At 38.8% G+C, this 20,568-nt stretch overlaps 1 long non-coding RNA gene across 1 annotated transcript; it reads left to right on the top strand.

The window, feature by feature from the left end:
- The first annotated feature begins 17,350 nt into the window (after window positions 1-17,350).
- LOC139358936 (uncharacterized) lies at window positions 17,351-18,924 on the top strand. Its single transcript, XR_011614415.1, has 3 exons — window positions 17,351-17,415; window positions 18,703-18,786; window positions 18,875-18,924. It is a non-coding gene; the product is annotated as an uncharacterized lncRNA (long non-coding RNA).
- Window positions 18,925-20,568: the final 1,644 nt, after the last annotated feature.

Below are 20,568 nucleotides of genomic sequence, written 5' to 3'. Positions count from 1 at the left end.
GTGGAAACACTTTCTTTTTGGAGAGTCCATGAAAGGCCATTATGAATAACATTGAGGTACATGCGGAAATAATGAATATCCCCAGGTAAAGCTAGAAAGAAGCTATCTGTGAAACTGGTTTGTTATTAGTTGATTCATCTCACAAAGTTAAACTGTTCTTTTGAGATGAATGGTTGGAAAAACTCTATTTGGAGAATCTGCCTAGGGACATTTGGGAGCCCACTGAGGCCCATGAAGGAAAACTGAATATCCTCAGGTAAAAACTGGAAAGAAGCTATCTGTGAAATTACTTCACTATGTGTGGATTCTTCTCACTGAATTAAACTTTTTTTTTGAATCAGCAGATTGGAAACACTCTTTTTGGAGAACCTCTGAAGGGACTTTTGGGAGGACATTGAGGCACATGTGAAAAAACTGAGTTTTGCCAGATAAAAACTGAAAAGATGATACCTGTGCAACTGTTTGTGATGTATAAATTCATGTCATTGCGTTAAATTTTTCTTTTGATTCAGCCAGTTGGAATCGCTCTTTTTGGAGAATCTGCAAAGGGACATTGGGAGCCCATTGAGGCCCATGGGGAAAAAACTGAATATCCACAGATAAAAACTAGACAGACACTATCTATAAAGTGGCTTTGTGATGTGTGGATTCTTCTCAAAGGGTTAAAGCTTTCTTTTGAGTCAGCAGGTTGGAAACACTCTTTTTCCAGTTTCTGCGAAAAGACATTAGGGAGCCCATGGAAACCCATGGAGAAAAACTGAATATCTGCAGGGGAAAACTGTGAAGAAGCAATTTGTGAAACTGTTCAGTGATTTGTAAATTAATCTCAAAGAGTTACACTTTTCTTTGAGTCAGCATGTTGGAAACACTCTTTTTGAAGAATCTGCAGAGGGACATTTGGGAGACCTTTGAGGCCCAGTGGGAAAAAATGAATATCCCCAGATAAAAACTAGAAAGAACCTATCTTTGAAACAGCTTTGTAATGTCAGGATTCGTCTCACAGAGTTAATCCTTTCTTTTGATCTAGCAGGTTGGAAGCATTCTTTTTGCACAATCTGCCATGGTACATTTGAGAGCCCATTGAAGCCCCTGGAAAAAAACGAATATTTCACAGTAAAAATTAGAATATATCTGTGAAACTGCTTTGTGATGTGTGGATTCATCTCACAGAGCTAAACCTTTCTTTTGAATCAGCAAGATGTGAACACTGTTTTTGGAAAATCTGTCAAGGTATATTTGGGAGTTCATTGAGGCCCATGAAAAAAAAAAAAAGACTATCCCCAGGTGAAAACTAGAAAGAAGCTATGTGTGAAACTACTTTGTGATGTGTGGATCATCTCACAGAGTTAAACCTTTCTTTTTCTTCAGGAAGTTGGAAAAGCTTTTTTTGGAGACTCCGTGGAAGGCCATTTTGTATAACGTTTAGGCCCATGGCGAAAAAAATGAATATCACCAGGTAAAAACTAGAAACAAGCTATCTGTGAAACTGCTTTGTGATGTGTGGATTCGTCTCACAGAGTTAAACCTTTCTTTTGGTTCAGCAGATTAGAAACACTCTTTTTTGAGGATCTGTCTAGGGACATTTTTGAGTCAATTAAGGCCCATGAAGGAAAACGGAATATCCCAAGGCAAAAACTAGAAAGAAGCTATCTGTGAAACTCCTCTGGGATGTGTGGATTCATCTCACAGAGAAAAAACTTTCTTTTTATTTAGCAGGTTGGAACCACTCTTTTTGGAGGATTTGCAAAGGGACATTTTGGAGCCCACTGAGACCCATTTGAAAAAACTGAATTTTTCCTTATAAAAATCAGAAAGATGCCATCTGTGAAACTGCTTTGTGATGTGTGGATCCAGCTCACAGAGTTAAAACTTCCTTTTGATTCAGCAGGTTGGAAACACTCTTTTTGGAGACTCTGCAAAGGCACATTTGGAGCCCATTGACACTAAAGAGGAAAAACGGAATATTTTCAGATGAAAATCAGAAGGAAGCTATTTGCAAAACCTCTTTGTAACGTGTAGATTCATCTCACAGAGTTAAATGTTTCTTTAGATACAGCAGTATGGAGACACTCTTTTTGGAGTATCTGCAAAGGGACATTTGGTGCACCCAATAAGGCCTATGGGGAACAACCAAATATCCCCAGGAGAAAACAAGAAAGAAGCTCTCTGTCAAACTACTTTGAGATGGGTGGATTCATCTCACAGAGTTTAACTTTCCTCTTGTTTCAGCAGGTTGGCAACACTCTTTTTGGAGACTCCTCAAATAACATTTGAAAGTTCATTGTAGTCCATGAAAAAAAATATCTTCAAGTAAAAACTGGAAAGAAGCTATCTGTGAAACTGCTTTGTGATGTGTGGATTCATCTCACAGAGTTAAACCTTTCTTTTCATTCAGCAGGATAGAAACACTCTTTTTGGAGAATCTGCGAAGGGACATTTGGGAGCCATTTGTGACCCATAGGTAATGAAAGTATATCTCCAGATAAAAACCAGAAAGAAGGTATCTGTGAAACTGCTTTGTGATGTGAGGATTCATTGCACAGAGTTAAATCTTTCTTTTGATTCAGCAGGTTGGATGCACTCTTTTTTGGTAGAATCTGCACCCTGGTAATTCCAGCCCATTGAGACCCATGGAGAAAAAGTGAACATTTTCAGATAAAAATCAATAAGAAGCTATCTGTGAAACTGCTTTATCATGTGTAGATTCAACTCACTGAGTCAAACATTTCTTTTGATTTAGCAGGATGGAAACAATCTTTTTGGATAATCTGCAGAGACATTTGAAAGCCCATTGACGCTTATGGGGAAAAATAGAATATATCCAGATAAAAAGTTGAAAGAAGCCATATGCGATATGTAGATTCATCTCACATCTCACAGAGTTAAACTATTCTTTTATTCAACAGGTTGGAAGCCGTCTTTTTGAAGAATCTGTGAAGGGACATTTGGGAGCCCATTGAGGCACATGGGGAAAAACCAATTATCCCCAGTAAAAACTAGAAAAAATCTATCTGTGAAAGTGGTTTGCAATGTGTGGATTCATGTCACAGAGTTAAACCTTTGGTTCAGCAGGATGGAAATGTTATTTTTGCAGAATCAGCAAAGGGACATTTGGGAGCCCAATAAGGCCCATAGGAAAAAACTGAATATCCTCAAGTTAAAACTGGAAATAGGCTATCTGTAAAACTGCTGTGGGATGTGTGGATTCATCTCACAGAGTTAAATGATTCTTGTGATTCTTTAGGATGGAAACACTCTTTTTAAAGAATCTGCAAAAAGACATTTAGGAGTCTGTTTAGGCCCATGGGGCCTAAACAGGTAAAAGCTAGAAAGAAGCTCTCTGTGAATCTGTTCTGTGATGTGTGGATTTGTCTCCCAGAGTTAAAACTTTTTTTCAGTTCAACAGGTTGGAAACAATCTTTTTGGAGAATCTGTGAAGGGACATCTGGGAGCCCATTGAAACCCATTGGGAAAAACTGAATGTCCCCAGGTAAAAACAAGAAAGAAACTATTCGTGAAACTGTTTTGTGATGTGTGGATTCATCTTAGAGTCCAGCCATTCTTTTGATTCAGCAGGTTGAAATCATTCTTGTTGGAGAATCTGCCAAGAAACATTTGGAAGCCCATTGAGGCCCATGGGGAAAAACCAAACATCCCCAGGTAAAAACAAAAAGAAGCTATTTGTGAAACTGCTTTGTATGTGTTGATTCATCTCACAGGACTAAACGTCTCTTTTGATTCAGAAGGTTGAAAACACACTTTTAGAAGAATCAGCGAAAAAACATTTGGAAGCCCATTGAGGCCCATGGTGAATAACCAAATATCCCCAGAATAAAACTAGAAATAAGCTATCTGGCCAGGCATGGGGGATCATGCCTGTAATCCCAGCACTTTGTGAGGCTGAGGCAGGTGTATCACAAGGTCAGGAGATCAAGACCATCCTGGCTAACATGGTGAAACCTGTCTCTACTAAAAATACAAAAAAAAAAGAAAAAAAAATAGCCTGGCATGGTGGCATGCACCTGTAGTCCCAGCTACTTGGGAAGCTGAGGCAGGAGAATAGAGTGAACCTGGGAGGCAAAGTTTGCAGTGAGCTGAGATCATGCCACTGCACTCCAGCCTGGGCAACAGAGTGAGACTCTATCTTCTCAAAAAAAAAAGAAAGAAAGAAAGAAAGAAAGAAAGAAAGAAAGAAAGAAAGAAAGAAAAAAGAAATAAGCTATCTGTAAAACTGCTTTGTGATGTGTGGATTTATCTCACAGAGTGAAAGCTTTCTTTTTATTGAGCAGGTAGGAAACATTCTTTTTGGAGAATATGCGAAGGGACATAAGAGAGCCCATTGAGGCCCATGGAGAAAAACCAAATATCCCTAGATAAAAACCAGAAAGAAGCTAGAACACTCTTTTTGGAGAATCTGTGAAGGAACATTTGGGTGACCATTGAGGTCCACAGGGAAAAACCAAATATCCCCAGGTAAAAACTATAAAGAATCTATCTGTGAAACTTCTTTGTAATTTGGGGATTCATCTCACAGAATTTAACCTTTCTTTTGAGTCAGCAAGTTGGAAACAGTTTTTTTAGGGAATCTGTGAAGGGACATTTGAGAGCCCATTGATGCTCATGAGGAAAACCAGAATATCCCTAGTTAAAAATTAGAAAGAAGGTATGTGTAAAACAGTTTTTATATTTTTACTTTTCATTTTATTTATTTATTTATTTATTTTGATGTGTGGATTCATCTCATAAAGTTAAATCTTTCTTTTAGTTCAGAAGGTTGGAAAAACTTTTTAAAAAAAATCTGTGAATGAACATTTCAGAGCCCAATGAGGTTCATGGTGAAAAACTGAATATCCCCAGATGAAAACAAGAAAGAAGCTCTCTGTGAAACTGCTTTGTGAAGTGTGGATTCATCTCACAGCATTAAACCTTTCTTTTGATTCAGCAGGTTGGAGGGATTCTTTTTGAAGAATCTGCAATGGGATATTTGGGAGCCCATTAAGGCCAATGTGGAAAAACAGCATATTCCTACATAAAAAGTAGAAGGAAGCTATCTGTGAAACAGCTTTGTGATGGGTGGATTCATGTCACAGAGTTAAACCTTCCCTTTGATTCAGTAATATGCAAACTCTCTTTTTGGAGAATCTGTAAAGGGACATTTGGGAGCCGATTGAAGCCATTTAGGCCTGAATGTCCTCAGGTTAAAACTGGAAAGAAGCTATGTGTAAAACTGCTTGGTGATGTGTGAATTCATCTCTCAGAGTTAAACCTTTCTTTTAATTCAGCAGGTTGGAAACACTCTTTTTGGGGAATCTGCCTACGGACATTTGAGACCCCATTGAGGCCCATGAAAGAAAACCAAATATCTTAAGGTAAAAACCAGAAACAATGTATCTGTGAAACTTATTTGTGATGTGTGGATTCATCTCACAGAGATTGAACTTTCTTTTGATTCAGCAGGTTGGAAACACTCTTTTTGGAGAATCTGCAAAGGGACATTTGGGAGGTCATTTAGGCCCATGCAAAAAAAAAAAAAAAAAAAAAAAAAACTGAATATCTTCAGAAAAAAACTAAAAAGAAGCTACCTGTGAAATTGCTTTGTGATGTGTGGATTCATCTGAAAGAATTAAACGTTTCTTTTTATTCAGAAGGGTGGAAAAACTTTTTTTGAAGAATCTGCCAATGGACATTTGGGAGCCTATAGAGGTCCATGGAGAAAAACTGAACATCTCCAGATAAAAACTAGAAAGAAGCTATCTGTGAAACTGCTTTCTGATGTGTGGATTCATCTCACAGAGTTGAATATTTCCTTTGATTCAGCAGGTTGGAAACACTATTGTTGGAGGATCTGTCAAGAAACATTTGGGAGCCTGTTGAGATGCATGGGGGGGAAAACTAAATATCCCCAGGTAAAAACTAAAAAGGAACTATCTATGAAACTGCTTTGTTATGTGAAAATTCATCTCACGGAGTTAAATGTTTCTTTTGATTCAGCAGGGTGGGTGAAAACACTCTTATAAAAGAATCAGTGAGGGGACATTTTGAAGCCCATTGAGACACATGGGGAAAAACTGAATATCTCTTTTAAAAAAATTGAAGAAGCTTTCTGTGAAACTACTTTGTGATGTGCACATTTATATTATGGAGTTAAACCTTTCTTTTCACTCAGCACATTGGAAACACTCCTTTTGGAGAATGTGCGAAGGGAGACTTGAATGTCCTTTGAGCCCCGTAAGGAAAAACTGAATATCCCCAGATAAAAACAAGAAAGAAGCTATATGTAAAACTGCTTTGTGACGTGTGGATTCATCTCACAGAGTTAAAGCTTTCTTTTGATTCAGCAGGTTTTAAACACTCTTTTTAGAGAATCCTTGAAGGGACAATTTGGAGCCCATTGAGGCCATGGGGAGAAAACAAATATGTACAGGTAAAAACTAGAATCAAGCAGAGGAGGTTCCAAGATGGCCAAATAGAAGAGCTCCAGTCTATAGCTCCCAGCTTGAGTGATGCAAAAAATGGGTGATTTATGCATTTCCCACTGAGGTATTGGGTTAATCTCACTGGGGCTTATTGGACAGTGGGTGCAGCCCATGGAGTGTGAGCCGAAGCAGGGCCAGGCAATGCCTCACCCAGGAAGTGCAAGGGGTCAGGGAATTCCCTTTCTTAGCCAGAAGCTGTGACATCCATGCTCATGGGTAGGAAGAATCAATATCATGAAAATGGCCATACTGCCCGAGGTAATTTATAGATTCAATGCCATCCCCATCAAGCTACCAATGACTTTCTTCACAGAATTGGAAAAAACTACTTTAAAGTTCATATGGAACCAAAAAAGAGCCCGTATTTCCAAGACAATCCTAAGCCAAAAGAACAAAGCTGGAGGCATCATGCTACCTGACTTCAAACTATACTATACTATAAGGCTACAAGGCTACAGTAACCAAAACAGCATGGTACTGGTACCAAAACAGAGTTATAGACCAATGGAACAGAACAGAGCCCTCAGAAATAATACCACACATCTACAACCATCTGATCTTTGACAAGCCAGACAAAAACAAGAAATGGGGAACGTATTCCCTATTTTAAAAATGGTGCTGAGAAAACTGGATAGCCATATGTAGAAAGCTGAAACTGGATCCCTTCCTTACACCTTGTACAAAAATTAACTCAGGACGGATTAGAGACTTAAATATTAGACTTAAAACCATAAAAACCCTAGAAGAAAACCTAGGCAATACCATTCAGGACATAGGCATGGGCAGATACTTCATGACTAAAACACCAAAAGCAATGGCAGCAAATCCAAAATTGACAAATGGGATCTAATTAAACTTCTGCACAGCAAAAGAAACTACCATCAGAGTGAAGAGGCAACCTATAGAATGGGAGAAAATTTTTACAAACTACCCATTTGGCAAAGGGCTAATATACAGAATCTACAAAGAACTTAAACAAAAGTACAAGAAAAATATCAAACAACCCCATCAAAAAGTGGGCAAAAAATATGAACAGACACTTCTTAAAAGAAGACATTTATGCAGCCAACAGACACGTGAAAAAATGCTCATCATCACTGGCCATCAGAGAAATGCAAATCAAAACCACAATGAGACCATCTCCCACCAGTTAGAATGGAGATCATTAAAAAGTCAGGAAACAACAGGTGCTGGAGAGGATGTGGAGAAACAGGAACACATTTACACTGTTGGTGGGACTGTAAACCAGTTCAACCATTGTGGAAGACAGCGTGGCAATTCCTCAAGGATCTAGAACTAGAAATACCATATGACCCAGCCATCCCATTACTGAGTATATACCCAAAGGATTATAAATAATGCTACTATAAAGACACAAGCACATGTATGTTTATTGAGGCACTATTCACAATAGCAAAGACTTGGAACCAACCCAAATGTCCATCAATGATAGACTGGATTAAGAAAATGTGGCACATATACACCATGGAATATTATGAGGCCAGAAAAAAGGATGAATTCATGTCCTTTGTAGGGACATGGGTGAAGATGGAAGCCATCATTCTGAACACACTATGGCAAGGACAGAAAACCAAACACTGCATGTTCTCACTCTTAGGTGGGAATTGAACAATGAGAACACTTGGACACAGGATGGGGAACACCACACACCAGGGCCTGTTGTGGGGTTGGGGGAGGGGGAAAGGACAGTATTAGGAGATAAACCTAATGTAAATGACGAGTTAATGGGTGCAGCACACCATCATCGCACATGTATACATACGTAACAAACCTGCACCTTGTGCACATGTACCCTAGAACTTAAAGTGCAATTAAAAAAAAAAAAAAAAAAAGAACAGGAAGCAAAACAGAAGAAGGAAAAAAAAAGATGTTTTGTGGGTACCCAGACAGGAAGCTGATTATCTCCTGGTAAGATACAAGCAAAACCTCGACCCCAACAAGACCCACTGGGGCCTTTTGTTTTGTCCATTTTTTTGTCCATTGATAAAGAGCTATGATCGACACATCTGCTTCTGTGTCGACCAGACCCTCAAATTGTTTTCCTTGAATAGTGACCATACAAATAGATCTATTGTCAGAGACTTGATTTACCCAATAGGCAACCTTTCCTGCTGAATTTGTGCTTTCAAATCCTCCTGTTCTTTTTTCTGTGCTCTCTCCTAACTTAACATATGGTAAAAGCAACATTTGAGCTATTCTGTCACCTGGATTAGCACTCCAGGGAACTGCGGAGGAGAAAACAGTTTTAATTTCTCCCTGACAATCAGAGCCCACTACTCCAGTATGTACTTGAATCCCCTTTAAGTTTAAGCTGGACCTTCCCAGTATAAGTCCGAACGTGCCGTTTGGTAATAGGCTGTAAACTCCCGTTGGGACCTTCCTAGGAGGCTTCCCAGGAAGGAGGGATATGGCTTCAGTACTGCATAAATCTATGGCCCCGCTTTTAGCTGTGGAGGGGGACAATTCTTGTACATTTTTATAGGGATAAACTGAGCTGGGAACACTGTTTAGAGTCAGGGACGTCCCATCCTGAATTGTCTATCTGTCCACAATTATATCAATATCCAGGGAACACTCATACATTTTCTGATACCCTTAGTCCAGTCATTGCCTGAGCAAGGAGGCTGGCCCTATATAAGTGCCCCCCAATGCCATCACAGGCTTTAATGTAGACACTTAACGTTTTTTCCTCATTTAGATCTACCTTTCCCTTAATAGGTCTGATTGCTGCCTGACATTCTGTTTTCGTATTTTCATAAGCAAGCGGCTGAACAACCACTTTTCTGGCATGAGAATCCGAAATAGCCTTTTGAGCCACATCTTGCAAATGGTTTATAAAATCTGGATAAGGCTCCCTTGGACCCTGTTGAACTGAATTAAAAGGATAACTAATACCAGGGTCATGAATTTTTCCGCAGGATCTTAGGCATATAGTTCTGAGCTGATCAACAGCCTCATCAGCCATTACCATCTGTTGATTTCAAGTACCCCATGCCTGTCCGATTCCAAGCAATTGATCAGATGTTATATTAACGGGAGGTTGTGTTTGAGCATTTCTGTGTATCTGATTTGTTGCTTCATCTGTCCACCAGGTTTTAAATTGCAAACGCTCAGAAGGGGACAGGGTGGATCAGGCTAATGCCTCCCTATCCATAGGTATTAAATGCCTGTTATAAGCCACAGATTGTAACAAGGAATGAACATAAGGAGAATCTGGCCCATATTGTCGAATTTCTTGCTTTAAGTCTTTTAATATTTTAAAAAGAAATGGCTCCCAGCATGCTTGAACATGTTCTCTGGGCTCCTCAGCTGACAAAATAATTAATGGAAACTGGTAAGCATCCAAATCCCTGATTTCTCGTGCCTGGTGAATAGATGCCTGGATTGTCCTTGCACCATAAATTGTATTTGGGCCAGCTCACAGTCTTCCTCTACCATAATTAACAGGCTGACAAGCCTGAATCATTCTCTCACTGCAATTGGCTGTTGGGCGAGCCTGAAGCTTCCCTTCACCATAGTTAATGGTGGGCGTGCAACAATGGGAGTGGCAAGCCGCGACTCAGGCTCCCGTTCCAAAAATGCATAAGGCTGAGGTAGTGGTGGCCATTCTGGACCTTCCATAAAGGTGCAGTACGTGGAATGGTTTCTTTCATACATTTTTGGAGGTTAGCATGTATACCTTCCTGTTTCTCCCTGTCTTAAAACTAGACTGTGATGGTTCACTTTCCTGATTATCAGACTTCTGATTATTAAACTTTTCCAAGTCATCCTGAAACTTCTCCTCCTCCTCCTAAGTGTGGAAGGGCTCCAGTGCTGATTTAATTGCCGACAAACAGACCAACAGAGAAGGGAATGTCGTGGTCCTCTTGTTGCACTCATTTTAGGTCTGATCTGACCTTGTCCCAATCTTTTACATTCAAAGTTCCATATTTTGGGAACCAAAGAGAATACTTTTCTACAAGATAGAACAAAAATGTGAGATTTGGGGTACTCACAATTACCCCACCGTGGCACAATAACTATCACACCAGGCTTAAGTAATTCACAAACTTACTCTCAGCCTGACCCATATTTTCCCAATGTTACCCTGAAATTCTCCGAGCACCCTACATACCCATAGAGCTTGAAGTGAAAACATACTCGGGCGTCCTTTGTCAGTTGTGCTCCACTTTCCACACTCTGGCATTTCTTCACCAGAATATTTGTAGAGATTATGGGGAGCCCCGTGTTGGGCAAAAGATGTTGGGGAAGCCAGCCCCACACCACCTAGTGGGTACCCCAAGTCCAATGGAGACAAAGGAGTTAGAAAGAGACAGAATAAGTGTTTAAAAGGCAGGTCCAGGGTATGGAGTGTTGGAGGCTTGCTCCACCTAATTTATCCACCTATTTTATTGGTTTACAAGCTCTTTGTTCTTAGAGCAGATGGGAGGCATAGGAAGGGATGAGGAAAAGGATTTATCAGCAAAGGAGAACTCCTGAATCATTCAATAAGATGCATAGCAGTGGTGGTTGCATTTCCTTGAGCAAAGGCGTGTGTCTAAACTACTTAAGATCTTTAACTTATCAGGACTGAAATGGGTGGGAGTGTTTTCAGGAGGAGCCAAGATGTTTGATTGTACTCCACTGCTTCAAGGGAGTGTTATCTCCCTGAGCAACCTGTGGAATGCCGTGGAGTGGTTATGCTTTCTGGGCATAAAGACATGAAGGCAATAAGGAAACTTTTCCCCTCAGAGGCCATCCATGGCCTCTCACACAGGGGAGACCAACTCATCAGGCACTCCAGAGACTCTCTTTCCCATAGAAACACTGTTTTTGGAGATGTGCGAAAGGACATTTGGGAGCCAATTGAGGCCTATAGGGAAAAACTGAGTATCCTCAGGGAATAACTAGAAAGAAGCTATCTGTGAAACTGCTTTGTGATGTGTGGATTCCTCTCACAGAATTAAAACTTTCTTTGGTTTAGCAGATTGGGAACACTCTTTTTGGTGAATCTGCAAAAATAAATTAGGAAGCCCATTAAGGACAATGGGGAAAAAGTGAATATCTACAGGTAAAAACTGGAAAGAAGCCATCTGTGAAACTGATTTGTGGTATTTGTATTCATCTTAACAAAGTTAAACCTTTCTTTTGATTCAGCAAGTTGGAATCACTCCTTTTGGAGAATCTGCAATGGGGTATTTGGGAGCCCATTGAGGCTCATGGGGGAAAAAAATGAATATCTGCATGTAAAAACTAGAAAAAAGGTATCTGTGAAAATTCTTTGTGAAGTGTGCATCCATCTCACAGAGTTAAAAATTTCTTTCTATTCAGTAGGTTGCAAGCACTATTTTTGTAGAATTTGTGACAGGAAAATTGGGAGCCCATTTAGGCCCATTTGAGCAAACAGAATATCCCCAGGAAAAATATAGAAAGAAGTTATCTATGAAACTGCTTTGTGATGTGTGGATTCATCTCACAGAGTTAAACCTCTCTTTCGATTCAGCTGGTTGGAAACACTCTTTTCGTAGAATCTGCAAATGGACATTTTTGAGACGATTAAAGACTGTGTAGAAAAACCAAACATCCCCAGGTAAAAACTAAAAATAAGCTGTAAGCTGTCTGTGAAACTGCTTTGGTATGTTTGGATTCATCTCTAAGAATTAAACCTTTCTTTTGATTCAACAGGTTGGAAACACTCTTTTTGAGAATCAGTGAAGGGACATTTGGGAGGCCATGGAGACCTAGGGGGAAAAAAATATCCCTGGATAAAAACTGGAAAGAAGTTGTCAGTGATTCTGCTTTGTGATGTGTTGATTCATCTCACAGAGTTAAATATTTCTTTAGATTCAGCATGTTGAAAACACTATTTTTGGAGAATGTGTGAAGGTACATTTGGGACACCATTGTGGACTCTAAGGAAAAACTGAATATCCCAAGATAAAAACTGGAAAGCAGCTATTTGTGAAATTGCTATGTGATGCATGGATTCATGTCACAGAGGTAAACATCAAGAATCTGCGAAGAAACATTTGGGAGCCCATTTAGGCCTATAAGGAAAAACCAAATATCCTAAGGTAAAAACTAGAAAGAAGCTAACTGTGAAACTGCTTTGTGATATGTGGATTCATCTTACAGAGTTAAACCCTTCTTTTGATTCAGCAGGTTGGAAACACTCTTCTTGTAGACTGTGTGAATGGACATTTGGGAGCTTATCGAGTTCTATGGTGAAAAACAGAATATCCCCAGATAAAAACCAAAAAGAAACTATCTGTGAAAGTGCTTTGTGATGTGTGGACTCATCCCACAGAGTTAAAACTTTCTTTTGATTCAGCAGTTTTCAAACACTCTTTTCTGAGAATCCACGAAGGGACATTTTGGAACGTATTGTGACCTTTGTGGAAAAATTGAACATCCCCAGATAAAAACTAGAAAGAAGCTATCTGTGAAACAGTTTTGTGATGTGTGGATTTGCCTCACAGAATTAAACCTTTCTTTTGCTTCAGCAGGTTGGAAACACATGTTTTGGAGAATCTGTGAAGGGACATTTGGGAGCCCATTTAGGTCCATGGGGAAAAACTGAATATCCCCAGATAAAAACTAGAAAGAAGCTATCTGTGAAATTGCTTTGTGAAGTGTTGATTCATCTCACAGAGATAAACCTTTCTTTTGATTCACAAAGTTGAAAACTCTTTTTTGGAGATGTGCAAAAGGCCTTCTGGGAGGCCACTGAGGCCTATTGTGAAATCCAGATATTCCCAGATAAAACTGGAAAGAAGATATCCATGAAACTACTTTGTGATGTGTGGATTCATCTCACAGAGTTAAACCTTTCTTTTAATTCAGCAGGTTGAAAACACTCCTTTAGGAGAATCTGTGAAGGTACATTTGGGAGCCCCGTGTAGCCTCTGAGGAAAAATGGAATATCCCCAGATAACAACTAGAAAGAAGCTATCTGTGAAACTGCTTTGTGATGCATGGATTCATCTCACAGAGTTGAACCTTTCTTTTGATTCAGCAAGTTGGAAAAACTCTTTTTGAGAATGTGTGATAGGACACTGGGGAGCCCACTGAGGCCCATGGGGAAAAACCGAATATCCCCCCATAAAAACTAGAAAGAAACTAACTGTGAAACTGCTTTGTGATATGTGAATTCATCTCAAAGAGATAAATGTTTCTTTTGATTCAGCAGGTTGGAAACACCCTTTTTGGAGAATATGCATAGGGACATTTCAGAGCCCATTGAGGCACATGGGGAAAAACTGAATATTTCCAGATAAAAATCAATAAAGAGCTATGTGAAACTGCTATGTGATGTGTGGATCCATTTTACAGAGTTAAATCTTTCTTGTTTCAGCAAGTTGGAAACACTCTTTTTGGAGAATCAGCAAAGAAACATTAGGAAGTTAACTGAGGCCCATGGAAAAAACCCGAATGTCTTCAGGAAAAACCTAGAAAGAAGCTATCTGTGCATCTGCTTTCTGATGTATGGATTCATCTTAGAGTTAAACCATTCCTTTGATTCAGTAGGTTGGAAAAACTCTTTGGAGAATGTGCAAAGGGACATTTGTGAGCCCATTGAAGCCTGTGGAAAATAATCGAATATCCCCAGGTGAAAACTAGAAAGAATCTATCTGTGAAACAGTTTTGTGATGTATGGATTCATCTCACAGAGTTAATTCTTTCTTTTGATTCAGCAGGTTTGGAACACTCTTTTTGGAGTATCTGCAAAGGGACCTTTGGGAACCCATTGAGGCCAATGGGGAAAAACAAGAGTATCCCTAGGTAAAAATTAGAAAGAAGCTAGCTGTGAAGCTGCTTTGTGATGTCTGCATTCATGTCACAGAGTTAAATGTTTCTTTTGATTCAGCAGGATGGAAATGCTCTTTTTGGAGAATCTGCAAAGGGACATTTGGGAGTTCATTGAGGCCCATGGGGAATAACAGAATATCCCCATATAAAAACTAGAAAGAACATATCTGTGAAACTGCTTTGTGATGTGGGGATTCATCTCACAATGCTAAACGTTTTTTTTTTTTTTTTTTTTTTTTTTGAATCAGCAGGTTGGAAACCCTCTTTTTAGAGAATCTGTGAAGAAACATTTGGAGGTTAATTGAGGCCAATGGAGAAAAAAAACCGAATATCTTCAGGTAAAAACTAGAAAGAGTCTATCTGTGAAACTACTTTGTGATGTTTGGATTCATTTCACAGAGTAAAACCTTTCTTTTGATTCAGTATGTTGGAAAAACTCTTATTGGAGAATCTGCAAAGGGACACTTGGGAACCCATTGAAACCTATGGGTAATAAACGAATATCATCAGGTTAAAATTGGAAAGAAGCTATCTGTAAAACTGCTTTGAAATGTGTAGAGTCATCTCACAAGGTTAAATGTTTCTTTTGATTCAGAAGTTTGGAAACACTCTTTTCAGAGAATGTGCAAAGAGATATTTGGGAGCCAATTAAGGTCCATGGGGAAAAACTGAATATCCCCAGGTAAAAATAAGAAAGAAGCAATCTGTGAAACTGCTCTATGATTTCTGCATTCATCTCATAAATTTGAAGCTTTATTTTGATTCAGCGGGTTGTAAGAGCTCTTTTTGGAGAATCTACAAAGCAACAATTTGGAAACCCATTGAGGCACATGGGGAAAAATAATGTATCTTAAGGAAAAAACCAAAAAGAAATTATCTAGGAAACTGCTTTGTGATGTGTGGATTCATCTCACATAGTTACACCTTTCTTTGGATGCAACTGGTTGGAAACACTCTTTTTGGAGAATCTGCCAAGAGAGAGTTTGGAGTCCATTGAGGCCCATGGGGAAAAACAAAATATCTACAGGTAAAAGCTAGAAAGGAGCTATCTGTGAAACAGCCTTGTGATGGTGTAGATTCATCTTACAGGGTTAAACCTTTCTTTTGTGTCAGCAGGTTGGAAACACTCTTGTTGGAGTACCTGCAAAGAGACATTTGGGAGGCCATTAAGGCCTATGGCGAAAAACTGAATATCCCCAGATAAAAACTAGAAAGAAGCTATCTGTGAAAGTGCTTTGTGATGTGTGGATTCATTGCACAGAGGTAAACCTTTCCTTTATTCAGCATGTTGGAAACACTCTTTTTATAAAATATGCAAAGGGATATTGGGAGCCAATTGAGGTCATTGGGGAAAAACTGAATATCTCCAGATAAAAACAAGAAAGAAGCTACCTGTGAAACTGTTTTGTGATGTATGGATTCATTTCACAGAGTTAAACCTTTCTTTTGATTCAGCAGGTTGGAAACACCCCTTTTGGAGAACCTGTAAAGAAACATTTGGAAGTTAATTGAGGCCCATGGGAAAAAAGCTAATATCTTCAGGTAAAAACTAGAAGGAAACTATCTGTGAAAGTGCTTTGTGATGTGAAGATTCATCTCAAAGAGTTAAACCTGTCTTTTGGTTCAGCAGGTTTTGAAAATTCTTTTTGGAGAATCTGCAAAGGGACATTTGGTGGCCCATTGAGGCCTATGAGGAATAACTGGAATATCCCCAGGTGAAAACTAGAATGAATCTATGTGTGAAACTGTTTTGTGATGCATGGATTCATCTCACAGAGTTAATTTTTTCTTTTGATTTAGCATGTTTGGAAGATTCTTTTTGGAGAATCTGCAACAAGATATTTAGGGGCCTATTGAGGCCAATGGGGAAAAACCGAGTATCCCTCGGTAAAAAATAGAAAGAAGCTAACTGTGAAACTGCATTGTGATGCCTGGATTCATGTCACAGAATTAAACCTTTATCTTGATTCCACAGGATTGAAATGCTCTTTTTGGAGAATCTGAGAAGGGACATTTGGGAACCCACTGAGGCCTACGGAAAAAAAAAAGAATATCCCCATATAAAAACTAGAAAGAAGCTATCTGTGAAACTGCTTTGTGATATGTGGATTTATCTCACAAAGTTAAACATTTCTTTTGATTCAGCAGTTGGAAGACACTGTTTTTGGAGAATCTGCAAAGAGACATTTGGTAGCACATTGAGGCTCATAGGGAAAAACAGAATATCCCCGTATAAAAATTAGAAAGAATCTATATGTGAAACTGCTTTGTGATGTGTGGATTCACTTCACAGAGTTAAAACTTTCTTTTGATTCAGCAGGTTGGAAACACACTTTTTGGAGAATCTGTGAAGGGACATTTGGGAGCCTATTGAGGCCCATGGGGAAAAAACAAACAAACAAAAAAACAAAAAACCCCCGAATACTCCCAGATAAAAACGAGAGAGAAACTATTTGTGAAACTGCTTTGTGATGTGTGGATTCATCATCCAGAGTTAAACCTCTCTTTTGATTCAGCAGGTGGGAAACACTCTTTTTGAAGAAACTGCAAAGGGACATTTGGGAGCCTTTTGAGGTCAAAGAGGAAAAACCAAATATTTCCAGATAAAAATCAGAAAGAAGCTATCTGTGAAACTGCTTTGTTGTGTGTGGATTCACCTCAGAGAGTTAAACTTTTTTTGGATTCAGCATGTTGGAAACTCTCTTTTTGGAGAATCTGCAAAGAGAAATTTGAAAGTGCATTGAGCCCCATAAGTAAAAGTAAAATCAACCCTGATAAAAACTAGAAAGAAGTTATTTGTGAAACTGCTTTGTGATGTCTGGATTCAACTCACAGAGTTAAACCATTCTTTTTGTTCAGCAGATTGGAAACAATCTTTTTGAAGAATCTGCAAAGGGACTTTGGGAGCCAATTGAGGCCCACAGAAAGAAACAAAATATCCCTAGATAAAAACAAGAAAAAATCTATCTGTGAAACTGCTTTGTGATGTGTGGATTCATCTCACAGAGTTAAACTTTTCTTTTGATTCAGCAGGATGGAAACATTCTTTTTGGAGAATCTGCAAAGAAACATTTGGAAGTTCATTGAGGGCCATTAAAAAACAGCAGTGGGGAAAAACTGAGTACCTAAGGTAAAAATTAGCAAAAAGCTATCTGTGAAACTACTTGGTGATGTCTGGATTCATGTCACAGAGTTAAACTTTTCTTTCAATTCAACAGAATGGAAACATTGTTTTTGGAGAATCTGCGAAGAAAGTTTTGGAGCCCATTGAGGCCCATAGGGAAAAACCGAATATTATCAGTTTAAAACTAGAAAGACTTTCTGTGAAACTACTTTCAGATGTGTGGATTCATCTCACAGAGTTAAACTTTTTTTTTTTTTTTTTTTTTCAGCAGGTTGGAAACACTTTTTTTTGAGAATGTGTGAAGGCATATTTGGGAGTCAGTTGAGACCCATGGGTACAAAATGAATATCCCCAGATATAAACAAGAATGAAGCTCTCTGTGAAACTTCCTTGTGATATGTGGATTCATCTCACAGAGTTAAATCTTTGTTTTGATTCGGCAGGTTGGGAACCCTCTTTTTGGAGAATCTTCCAAGAAAAAATTGAGAGTCCATTTAGTACAATGGGGAAAAAATGAATATCTTCTGGTAAAAACTAGAAAGAAGCTATGAGTGAAACTGCTTTGTGATTTGTTTATTCCTATCACAGAGTTAAAAGTTTCTTTTGATTCAGCAGGTTGAAAACATTCTTTTAAAGAATTATAGAAGGGACATTTTGGAGCCCATTTAGGTCCATGGGGAAAACTGATTATCCCCAGATAAAAAGTAGAAAGAATCTATCCGTGAAATTGCTTTGTGATGTGTGGGTACATCTCACAGAGTTAAACCTTTCTTTTAATTCAGTACATTGGAAACAATCTTTTTGGAAAATCTGTGAAGGGACATTTGAGAGCCCATTGTGGTCAAGGGGATATACTGAACATCCCTGGGTAAAAATTAGAAAAAATTGTTTGTGAAACTGCTTTTTCATGTGGATTCTTCTCACAGAGTTAAAAGTTTCTTTTGATTCAGCAGGTTGGAAACGCTCTTTTTGAAGAATCCACAAAGGCACATTTTTGAGCCCATTGAGGCCAATGGTGATAAACTGAATATCCCAGATAAAAATTTGAAGGAAGATATCTGTGAAACTTCTTCATGATTTGTGGATTCATCTGACAGAGCTAAATGTTTCTTTTGATTCAGCATGTTAGAAACACTCTTTTTGGAGCATGTGTGAAGGGACACTTTGGAGTCCATGGAAGCCTGGGGAAAACTGAATATCCCCAGATAAAAATTGGAAAGAAGTTGTATATGAAACTGCTTTGTGATGTGTGGATTCATCTCATGGAGTTAAACCTTTCTTTTGATTCAACAGGTTAAAATCACTTTTTTGGTAGAATCTTCAATGGGACATTTGGGAGCCCATAGAGGCCTATGGAAAAAAACTGAATATCCCCAGGTAAAAACTAGAAAGAAGCTATCTGTGAAACTGTTTCGAGATGTGTGGATTCATCTCATAAAGTTAAACGTCACTTTTGTTTCAGCAGGTTGGAAACACTCTTTTTGGAGAATCTGAATAGGGACTTTTGGAAGCCCATGGAGGCCTATGGGGAAAAACAAAAAACAAAAAACAAAAAACAAACAAACAAACAAAAACAAATATAACGAGGTGAAAACTAGAAAGAAGCCATCTGTTAAATTGCTTTGTGATTTGTGGATTCATCTCAAAGAGTCAAACTTTTTTGATTAAAAAATTTGGACACACTATTTCAGAGAATCATCAAAGGACATTTGGGAGCCCACTGAGGTCCATGCAGAAAAGCTGAATATCCCCAGATAAAAACTAGAAAGAAACTGTCTGTGAAACTGCTTTGTGATGTGTTTATTCATCTCATGGAGGTAAATTTTTCTATTACTTCAGCAGGTTGGAAACTTTTTTTTGAGGATGTGCAATGGAACATTTGTAGGACATTGAGGCCTATGGAGAAAAACCAAATGATATCTGTGAAACTGCTTTGTGATGTGTGGATTCATCTCACAGAGTTAAACTTTTCTATTACTTCAGTAGGTTGGAAACTTTTTTTTTGAGGATGTGCAATGGAACATTTGTAGGACATTCAGGCCTATGGAGAAAAACCAAATGATATCTGTGAATCTGCTTTGTGATGTGTGGATTCATCTCACAGAGTTAAACCTTGCTTTTTATTCAGCAGGTTGGAAACATTCTTTTTGGAGAATCTGCCAAGGGACATTTTGTAGCCCATTGAAACCCATGGGCAGAAACCAAATATCCTCTGATAAAAACTAGAAAGAAGCTGTCTGTGAAACTGCTTTGTAATATGTAAATTCATTTCACAGAGTTTAACCTTTCTTTTGATTCAGCAGGTTGGAAGCACTCTTTTTTGAGAATCTGCAAAGGAACATTTGGGATCCAGTTGAGACCCATCAGGAAAAACTGAATATCCACAGGTAAAAACTAGAAAAAAGCCATCTGTGAAACAGTTTTGTGATGTATGCATTCATTTCACAGAGCTATATTTTTCTTTTGTTTCAGTAGGTTGGAAACACTCTTTTTGGGGAAGTCTTAAAGGACATTTGGGAGCCTGTTGAGACCTATGGGGAAAAACTGAATATCCCCAGATAAAAACCAGACAGAAGGCCGGGCTTGCTGGCTCACTCCTGTAATCCCAGCACTTTGGGAGGCTGAGGCAGGCAGATCTTAAGGTCAGGAGATCAAGACCATCCTGGGTAACACAGTGAAACCCCATCTCTACTAAAAAACAAAAAACAAAAAACAAAAAAAAATGGGTGTGGTGGTGGGTGCCTGTAGTCTCAGCTACTCAGGAGACTGAGGCAGGAGAATGGCATGAGCTTGGGAGGCGGAGACTCCAGTGAGCCAAGATTGCGCCACTGCACTCCAGCCTGGGCAACAGGGTGAGACTCCATCAAAAAAAAAAAAAAAAAAAAGAAAGAAAGAAAAACACCAGAGAGACAGGAGGTGTCTGTGAAACTGCTTTGTAATGTGTGGATTCATCTCACAGAGTTAAACCTTTCTTTTGATTCAGCAGGTTGGAGTAACTTTTTTTATAGAATCTACCAAGGGACATTTCAGAGCATATTGAGGCCTATGGGGAAAAACAGAATATCCCCTGATAAAAACTAGAAAGAAGTTATCTGTGAAACTGCTTTGTTATGTGTGGATTTACCTCACAGAGTTAAACCTTACTTTTGCTTCAGCAGG

Source organism: Macaca nemestrina, chromosome 15 (genome assembly GCF_043159975.1).
Source record: "Macaca nemestrina isolate mMacNem1 chromosome 15, mMacNem.hap1, whole genome shotgun sequence".
Taxonomy (NCBI): domain Eukaryota; kingdom Metazoa; phylum Chordata; class Mammalia; order Primates; family Cercopithecidae; genus Macaca; species Macaca nemestrina.
This window is presented reverse-complemented; position numbering and strand designations above follow the sequence as displayed.